This window comes from Pantherophis guttatus, chromosome 3 (genome assembly GCF_059756535.1).
Source record: "Pantherophis guttatus breed Tessera chromosome 3, ASM5975653v1, whole genome shotgun sequence".
Taxonomy (NCBI): Eukaryota; Metazoa; Chordata; class Lepidosauria; order Squamata; family Colubridae; genus Pantherophis; species Pantherophis guttatus.
Window position 1 is genome coordinate 191,567,991 of NC_142065.1, and position 9,579 is coordinate 191,577,569.

The 9,579-nt window shown below is 36.9% G+C and overlaps 2 long non-coding RNA genes across 2 annotated transcripts; both read left to right on the plus strand.

Moving 5' to 3' along the window:
* The first annotated feature begins 2,220 nt into the window (after positions 1–2,220).
* LOC117668428 (uncharacterized) lies at positions 2,221–4,821 on the plus strand. Its single transcript, XR_004592286.3, has 2 exons — positions 2,221–2,569; positions 4,577–4,821. It is a non-coding gene; the product is annotated as an uncharacterized LOC117668428 (long non-coding RNA).
* A 36-nt stretch (positions 4,822–4,857) lies between these two features.
* On the plus strand, positions 4,858–5,982 carry LOC148114945 (uncharacterized). Its single transcript, XR_015732918.1, has 2 exons — positions 4,858–5,072; positions 5,798–5,982. It is a non-coding gene; the product is annotated as an uncharacterized LOC148114945 (long non-coding RNA).
* Positions 5,983–9,579: the final 3,597 nt, after the last annotated feature.

Sequence of the window (9,579 nt, forward strand, 5' to 3'; positions counted from 1 at the left end):
TTTTCTACAACCTCGTTGGCTGAAGAGGTTGTAAAAAAAATGCTTTTAAAAGGCTCTGACAATCCTAGCTGAGCCACGCGATCATCAGAGGCTTTTTTTTTTTACTTTTAAAAACATTTTTTTGGCTGAAGAAAAAAATGCTTTTAAAAGTAAAAAAAAAAAAACCTCTGATGATCGCACGGCTCAGCTGGGCATGGGGGGTGGGCAGGGATTTTTGCTACCGGTTCTCCGAACCACCCGCCGTCATCGCTACCGGATCAGGCGATCCGGTCTGAACTGGGAGCATTTCACCCCTGCATCATGCCCTTCTCCCAGAGGTGTGTGTGTATACATTTGCCACATGCAACATATATACAAAGGGAGCAAGGCTTAATTTGTATGGTTGTGATCATCATCTTGTGTATTTTTTGACCATCCCTCTCTTTGTGGTCTTGTTGTCTTCTTCATCTCCATATTTTGTTCAGCTCCCCAGTTTAGCCAGTTTGGTATTGTCATTAAGGCACCAGGCTTGATGCCAGGAGACTGTGAGTTCTAGTTCTGTTTTAGGCATGAAATCCAGATGGGTGACTTTGGACTAGTCTTCTCTCTCAGCCCCTCACCTCATGCGGCTGCTGTTGTGGGGAAAATAGGAGGAGAAGGAGTATTGTGTGTGTATCAGAAGTGGTATTCAGCAGGTTCTGACCAGTTCTGGAGAACCAGTAGTGGAAATTGTGAGTAGTTCGGAGAACTGGTAAATACCACCTCTGACTGCCCTCCTCCCCCATCTATTCTCTGCTTCCCGAGTCCCAGCTGATCAGGAGGAAATGGGGATTTTGCAGTAACCTTCCCCTGGAGTGGGGAGGGAATGGAGATTTTACAATATCCTTCCCCTGGAGTGGGGTGGGAATGGAGATTTTACAATATTCTTCCCTTGCCACGCCCACCAAGCCATGCTATGCCCACCAAGCCATGCCATGCCCACCAAGCCATGCCACGCCCACCAAGCCACACCCACAGTAGTAAAATTTTTTGAATCCCACCACTGGTGTGTATGCCACTTGAGTTATTTATAAAAAATAATCAAAAAAGGATATAAATAAACAAATAAATATTAATTAAACGGATATAAAGTTGGAACTAAGGAGTGGAAATAATTTCAAGATAATACTAAAAGGTTAACAGTGATCACTGGAAAAGTATAGATGTAGGGTCTAGAAGCATTTCAATTTATATTTTAAAGTAATTCAAAAGGGACTGAATTGAAAAGCCAAATTTAACACAATATAATGCTAGAAAAACTACGCCACAGGGGTGACCAATTGCTCAAAGTGGCACTGTCTGGGGTTCTTACTATTCAGAAAATGAAGTAAAAAAAATTATATGGCTGATTCTTCTAAAGTTTTCCTTTAGGGATGAATTTTAACCATTTTAAACAACAGTTTTAAATCTTATTCTGAATTTTTCTCTCAACTGAAAAAAAGACTGAAATATTTTAAAAACCATTACAGAATCACAGACTGCAACTCCATATACGGCTCCTGTTCAGAAAACATACTTATCTACTGAACATAAATTTTCTTGTGAATGTACCTTATTTATGATAGAATCTTAAGTATTTCCCATTGTCATCATTGATTCAGATACTGGATTCTGGGCACTTTCTCCTAAACATTGTTTCACATAATAACCTTATGCTTCATGAACACTATTCATCTAGTAACATCAAGAAATAGTTGCAGACCAATTTGTAGTTAATTCAAAGAGCAAAGAAAGTTTTAAGTTTGTAAGGAACCTTTAATCCTCAATCCTCACCAACGCTAATTATTTATTATTGTCTGTCCCAGACTCGCAAATAGAGGAAAAGAGAAAAGAAAATGTTCTCTCTTTCTGTTTAAAAAGCTTAATACTGATTGAAATATCACCTTGGTAAGTCTTTTTTATAGTTACTAATTGATATAGCCAGTCCAAATGGAGGCATCGCTCACGATAGTCAGCTTGTTTTTATACCCAGTGTACTTAAATTTGGCACATTGTTAATGGGACAATATGGAAAAGAAAAAAACCCTCATATTTTGATTTATGAATGTTTTCAATTTTTTAAGATTGTCAGAAATGTTGGTTCACCTGTATGGGGAGAGATAGTTTGTTTGGCTAACTGCCTTGTCTGACTGAGTGCCAAAAAATGAATAATGCCACATTCAATATTCTAAATTTGTGTTCCAAATTCTGAATTCTGAATGAGCCACATGGACGAACACTGATAAGTTACGGATTTTTTACTCCAAGGATTCTCTTATGTCCAACCTTAAAAAGTACTATCCTTACTCTGTTGAAAACATTTTATATGGGAGAATGATTTAAAGCCCCCCTCCAGTACAATACTGGCAATTCTTTTTAAATTCCAGCTTTCTCCATAAGGTCTGGAAGACAGGTAAATTAGTTAGACACATTTTTAAAAAAAGGGGGGGAACCCCCCCATTAAAAGTCCCAGTTCAACTCAAGCTATTAACATTAAGAAGAGAGTAATAAATAGTTTATGATGAATATTACCCAAATATTTGAAAATGCCTCAAGAGGTCAGTCCTTCTTTGTAAGTAAAATGGGATATATTTTAATGCATTTTTAAAATTGCACCGTTCTTCATAAGAAATCAGAGAATTAACATCAATTAACCTCAAATGTTAGAGAAACTTTATTGAGAATGTTGGCATTTAATTTCTTCAAGTGAGGAAAAGCATTTCAGGTATCTTTTAGTATATTAACTGAGTAGATCTTCTATAAGGTGATTTTTTTTTAAAAAAAATATATTTTGGATGGTTATTGCTAACAAGACAATATATAATTGTAACAATCAGCATAGCAAACCTATTTTCAATAATATTAGACTTTTTAAGTGAAAAAAATTGTTCACTTGAGCAATAAAAAACAAAACAAAACTCTAATCACATTTTTGAAATCTCTACCGAGTGAACAAATCTGTGTCTAAAATGATATTTCAAGTATATTGATACTCGGAAAATTACAGGTATTATAAATTAATGATACACTACTAAAGTGATCTGAAGATTATTGCGAACAATCTGTTGAGCTCTTTTGCGCATATGTATATTAAGAAGTCACATCTGTCAGGATAGCGATCTCATAAAACAGCTCCAACTGAGATGTGAAAAGACTTTTGAAAGTCTTTTTATTGTAAACTGGCCAAAGTACCTTTTTGTGATGAGAGAGCATTTAGACAGTGTAAAAATCAACCAACAAATAACATAAATCCCCAAGTATTGATGTACAAATAATTAGTACCAGCACATAACTTGGATTCACAGACATTTTGTCAAATATACTAAGCAGTGCTGATCGGATGCCAGAACGGGAGAAGACAGTAGCTGGAAAGCGAAGAAAACAGAACCAAGCAGGTCTCAGGCATTTCCAAGGCTAATATAATTGAAAATATCCATCACAATACAATGTACTTTTAAACTGTAATCCTTTATCTGGCATTCCTTTAAATGGGAACAATTTATTATGACTTCAGTACAGTCTGATGGCTACCTTGGTAAAACTTTTCTTAGTCACAGTTCAAAATGGCAGTCTCCAGAAAAGAGATCCTTGATTTGAGTTTTCTAGAGAATGGTGAATATACAGGTAGCCCACTTACCTTCACTATCAGTTCGGAACTGTGAGCATGTGCAGAGCATCTGTCATGACGTCCGGGAGGGTGGGCGGAGCCTCCTGCCGCCACCACTACCAGTTCGCCTGAACTGGGGCGAACCGGTAGAAACCCACCAGTGGTGAAATTCTTTTTTTTTTACTACCAGTTCTGTGGGCGTGGCTTGGTGGGCGTGGTGTGGCTTGGTGGGCATGGCAGAGGATGGATACTGCAAAATCTCCATTCCCACCCCACTCCAGAATGTGTGAACTTCTTTCTACCAGAATGTGATTCACACATTCTGGTAGAGAGAAGTTCCCTGAGGTTCCCTGAAGTTCCAGCACGAGTCCAAGAGCCCAGAAGACTCTGGTCCTGGTGACTTGTCCAGATTGGATCTTGAACATTATCCCAGGACACATATATTCACTTTCATTTGCCTAGATTACAGCACAACTTCCTTTCCCTCAAATTACCTTAGTAATATAGTTTTCTTGACTATAGCTTCAAATCAATTTTGGGGCAGCAACCCAAAGACCAACACACACTTACACCCTCCTTTTCCCCCATGAGTTTTGAGATTTGTAGATCTTAGAGACCTATTATACGACCTTTCCTTGCCTCTACTGGAATATGAGACTATGGGAAGACCAGGTGATAGCTAGGAGTTTGGGAGTACTTGGGGCATCCTTAAGCTTAAATGTTGTCATACCCAGTAGTATTGCTTAAGTGACTAAATAGTGGTAGGCCATTAGTGTTTTGTTTAACAATTGCTTGGGAAATACAGCACAAAAAGTATTTTTTTTACCACCTATCCATGCTGTGAATTTTTTTTTATGTACCTAGCTAGTCTTATTGTTACTTACTGCTGAACAAGATACAGTGGAGCTTATTATGATCATTTTCTTTTCTTATTTCTGTATGTATAAATGTTCTTCTCTCCCACTGTTCCAGAGAGACATTGATTGAAGCAAAATATATCTCCATCTCAAGCCGGTGAGTTTGAAGGGTCTATGGGTGGCCAATATCTTCCCAATACTGGACTAAGATGGACCTTTGCTGGAGCAGCACAATGGTTATATTCTTAGAAGACCATTATTTCTAACATCTAAAAATTAGCTTACTTCATCACTATTTACCACAGGCAAATTACTGTACATGATAATTAAAAAGTACATGTTAGAGCAATGATTAGCCCAGAAACTGATTTAGCATTTTTATTGTGGTTCATCTTTTCTCTATAAAAAAAATAGAGCATAGTCATCCTCCTGTATTTGTTCTCCTTTTTCACAAGGATCTGCCACCCCCGAAATTGGATGAAAATCTCATTAGTAAAGCTATAATGAATCTGCAGCAAAGCCCCCTTCAAGGCTGCGTGCTTACGGCCATTTGCCTGTTGTCTGACTTTTCATCAGGAACCTGAAATTACCCATCAGGATTGCCATAAAAGGTGAGTTAGGAATTATGATCTCCACTGTGCTGCAGAACAGGCTACAATCAAGCAGACCTCAAGGAAGTGTCAAGGCTTGTATACAAGTGTGGTTTTGATCTCCCATGTCATGTGGCAACACAATGGTAAAAAGGGACAAAGGGTCATGAAGGAAAATGGGGGAATATCTGAAAAAAATATATCTGAAAAAAACACCACTGAAGCCTTCTGTTATTACTGAAATCAGCCATAAATAAATTCAGTTTGGTAATAATTTGGCACAATATCAAAGACAATTCATTTTAGCTGCTAATTATAATGATTTAGAATCATACATGACCATGCAACTGACATTCTTTTAATGTCTGTGTATGATTGAGGTAAAATAGTGTTGATAAATGTGAACATGAACTGAAGAACACATCAAGCAACAGAAAATAAGGCCAAGCGTGGAGCTAACTTACTCTCCTGCCTGCCATTTGCCATGACTGCAATTTTTCCACTGCTGTTGTTTTTCCACAATTAGATTCTGAGAAGCTCCAGGATGAGAAGACAAGACAGAAAGACTGATTTTAGGAAAAGCAGCAAGTAAAAAGATTAAGAATCCTATTTGCTTCACTGCTCTACTATTTCCTAACCTTACCTTGCATTACATTTATGTTATTTATATATTTGTATCCCACCTTTACTGTTTCTACAAAGAACTCAAGTCAGCCAATGGAGATATATTCCATTATGTTTTTCAGGAAGATCTTACTGGATAAAAGAGAGCCTGACATCATCTCTCTACATCAATATCTAGACTGGATCAAAACACAAACTTTTCAAAAAGGAGAGAATTTCTGCAACATGTCAGAGAATCTGTCAGCGCTCGGAAGAGTTCTTTAAATGTTGTATTGCAAGTGCTGTTGGAGAACTTGTTTTTAAAACAGCTTTCTCTCCATATATTTTCACGACATAGAAACATTTCTGAGTGGTGACTGGGTAATTTGTACCTTCCATTCTCATGTTCTTAATGTCATATAGATTAACAAGCTTTATTTTTTGTGTTTCTCATATTGCATTTCTGTGGAAGGCCAGAAAATTCATTACATCTTGCCTTACTGGCTTGTGTTTCATCCCAGATTCAAGAAAAAATTATCTCCTTATGTCTGTTTAGGAAAACTGTGATAGCTATTGAAGGGAAAATATAACTCACTAAATAATGAATACAGACTATGGAGAAATGTGAGATAATAGCATCACCACCAAACAGAACCTTAGCCCTTATAAGCCAGGGCAGAGTCCTAATATTAAATATGTAACAACCATTTTCCCCCCAGTAAAATGCTGAATTACAATGGGATAAAGACAATAGTATAATCTTTTACGGGAATGTGGTAACGGAAAGGATTTAGGGGTGCAGAAAAAAAGGAGGGTGATATTAGAAAAATATACAGCAGAATTTTGCAGTAAGGATGATCCAAGAGAGACCATTTTGGGTTAGAATGATGTGAGAGAGCTGAAGAAGCTTCTTGGATGAGAAACGAAATGTCTTCAAAGAAAAACCAGAAAGTCCACTTGCCTCTTGAAAAAGCGCCTTTGGGGCAACCATGACCTGGATGACTGAGAATCTCCATAGACATTTAACTCTGCACTTTGGGATGGTGTGGGGGTATGAACAGATTTCCAGAAAAATTGCAGACTACAGGAACCATTCGCGCTTCAGTTTGAGATGCAGACAACACAGGCTCATCCCCAAGTAGCCTGTGCCTGTCTTCAGCAGTGAAGGGACACAGGGTAGAAAACATCCTGCAGAAAGCAGAGCTCAAACTTCTCAATGATGCAAGAGATTCAAATCCCAATAAAGCAGTGGTGAAATCCAAATTTTTTTTACTACCGGTTCTGTGGGCATGGCTTGGTGGGCGTGGTGTGGCTTGGTGGGCGTGGCAGGAGAAGGACACTGCAAAATCCCCATTCCCTCCCAACTCCTGGGGGAAAGATATTGCAAAACCTCCATTCCCACTCCACTCTAGGGCCAGCCAGAAGTGGTATCTGCTGGTTCTCCGAACTACTCAAAATTTCCACTACCAGTTCTCCAGAACCTGTCAGAACCTGCTGGGAAAAAATGGCAAAATAATTTTTTATTTTTACATATAACTATAAAAAGCATTATTATTTGCAGTGCATATGCAAATAAATACAGTTTTTAAACATTTGAAAACCTGATAGAATATAGGATTGAACAGACTGTAAAGTCCATTCTACCATTGCATAAAGCATAAATACATAAGTACTATACATGCCAATTACCAAGCATCTGATTTTTGATCACATGACCAGGGGGATGCTGCAATGGTAATAAGTATGAAAACAGTCATAAGTCACTTTTTCCAGTACCCTTGTAACTTTGAACAGTCATAAGTCACTTTTTCCAGTACCCTTGTAACTTTGAACAGTCACTAAATGAATGGTTGTAAGTCGAGGACTATACCTTGGAATGAATCCAGAGTCAGTTCTAATCAATAGTTAATAAATCATCTTTTCCCAGTCAGATGCTTTCCAAGTATGCAGAGATTGCCAGAATTTTGAATTGCAGAAGATTAATAAAGTGGTACCAATATTTTTCAGCTAACAGGTACTGTTCTCAATGTTTCTGGATATTTATTATTTCTATTATTCTTGAAGCTTTACCTCTTGTTATGTTAGTGAACTACTGAATGAACAAAGAAATGCTTAAAGGGACTAAGAAGAAATTTGAGAAATTTGCATGCAAGATGAATTCAAATTTGACTATCTGTCAACCCCGTAGACTATCCATGACTTGATAATTATAAATTTATTTCAGGTTAATTCAATTTAAAGCTTTTTTTATACACTTCCCCCCCAAAGGGATGCAGATTCATTTTATAGTATGTTATTTATTGGTAGCATTTGGCTCCCTTCTTCCCCCTCCGTCACAGAGTTTATGAACAGTTATGGGGGGGGGGGAAACAAATGTTCCAGACAACTTAAACTATGAGATTATTCATAGATAAAACGGTAATATTTGCTAGTTCCCCCTCCTTTTTCTGTCTTGTTACTTTAACACATTACATGTTATAATGTAATCTATGAGATAGAAACAATACTAGGAGTCCTAATTAAATTAAAAGTAATTACCACTCGTACAGATACGGCATTCAATTGAGCAGCTGCAAGTTGATATTTTGTCATGCCCAGTTTATCTATATGGCTGATTCTTTGTATCAGTTATTAATGGTGTTTACTCAGTGGCCAAGAAGAGTGGAAGCAAACGAGAATGAGAAAATGAATAAAATTATTTCTTTTAAAGGAGGGTGAGAATTATAGGGAGATGATTAATACAAAATTTCTATTACGATTAAGATATAATCTCATTTTTGAGACTGCTAATTCACAACTGGGTTCTGTTGTTCATAACTGTATCTTGAAATAAGTACTATTAAAATCTATGGGAATTATTTTTGAATAGCTATGCTTACGATTGTAACATCAAAGTAGTAAGAAGAAAATAATTCAAATTTATGAAAGGAAATGAAATCTCTGTAGATCAGAGATGCACATTTTTTGAGGACTGAAATCAGTGCTGTCCAATATTTAAGACATGTAATACATGTATTAAATAAATTTATTTTTCTCACATGTTAAAAGCAATAATTTGGGGGCACTTCTTGCAAGTTTACTAGGGCATGTACCCAAGGCTCAGGATGGGACCATACAGTCCATTCTGGTAAAATATCTTGCTAAATGGAAAAATAGACGGCAGTACTAAACTGTAAATCTTTCCCTATGCTAAGAAGAATATTTGCACATCTTGAAGAAAATCAGGACAATTTCTCCCATTCTAATTGTCTACTTGTAGGGAGTTTTCATTTCATAAACCAATGAAAAGCAGTAGTTCGGAGCAATGTAGTTCACTTTTCTTCTTTACACTTCCTTGTTCCATTCTGTTTCCAATCCTGCTCAGCATCCATAAGCATTGACATAGATGGAGATTCATCAACTGTGTCAGGGTCTAAGCCAATGGTAAGATCCACTATACAATCAGAAAATTAACTGTGATTACTCTACTTCCATCTCTATTAAATTTGAAGGAGAAATTGTAGGTAGAAGTGGATTACTCAGATAATTTTCAGCAGTATGAGTTTAATAAATTCCACTTCTGCAGTGAAATAAAAATGATTTCATATTTTCCAATTATATACTATTAAACAACATACTACTTTCTAGCCAAACCCTGTCTTCTAAACATACTTTACAAATGGTGCAGTACAGTTTCTTTTCATCCAAGAATTGTATATTGAAATTCAGAAAAGTTTAAAACCTGCAGGATGACTACATTCTAACCTCTCTTTATGTCCAGGACAATATTTCTCAACTTAGTAACTCTAAGAAGTATGAACTTTAACTCTGGAATTCCCCAGCCAGGGAATTCTTGAAGTCAATGTTCACACTTTAGAATTGCTAAGGTTGAGAAACACTGAATCAGAATCAGAATGGAGCTGGAAAAAGCAACCTTGGGGATCTT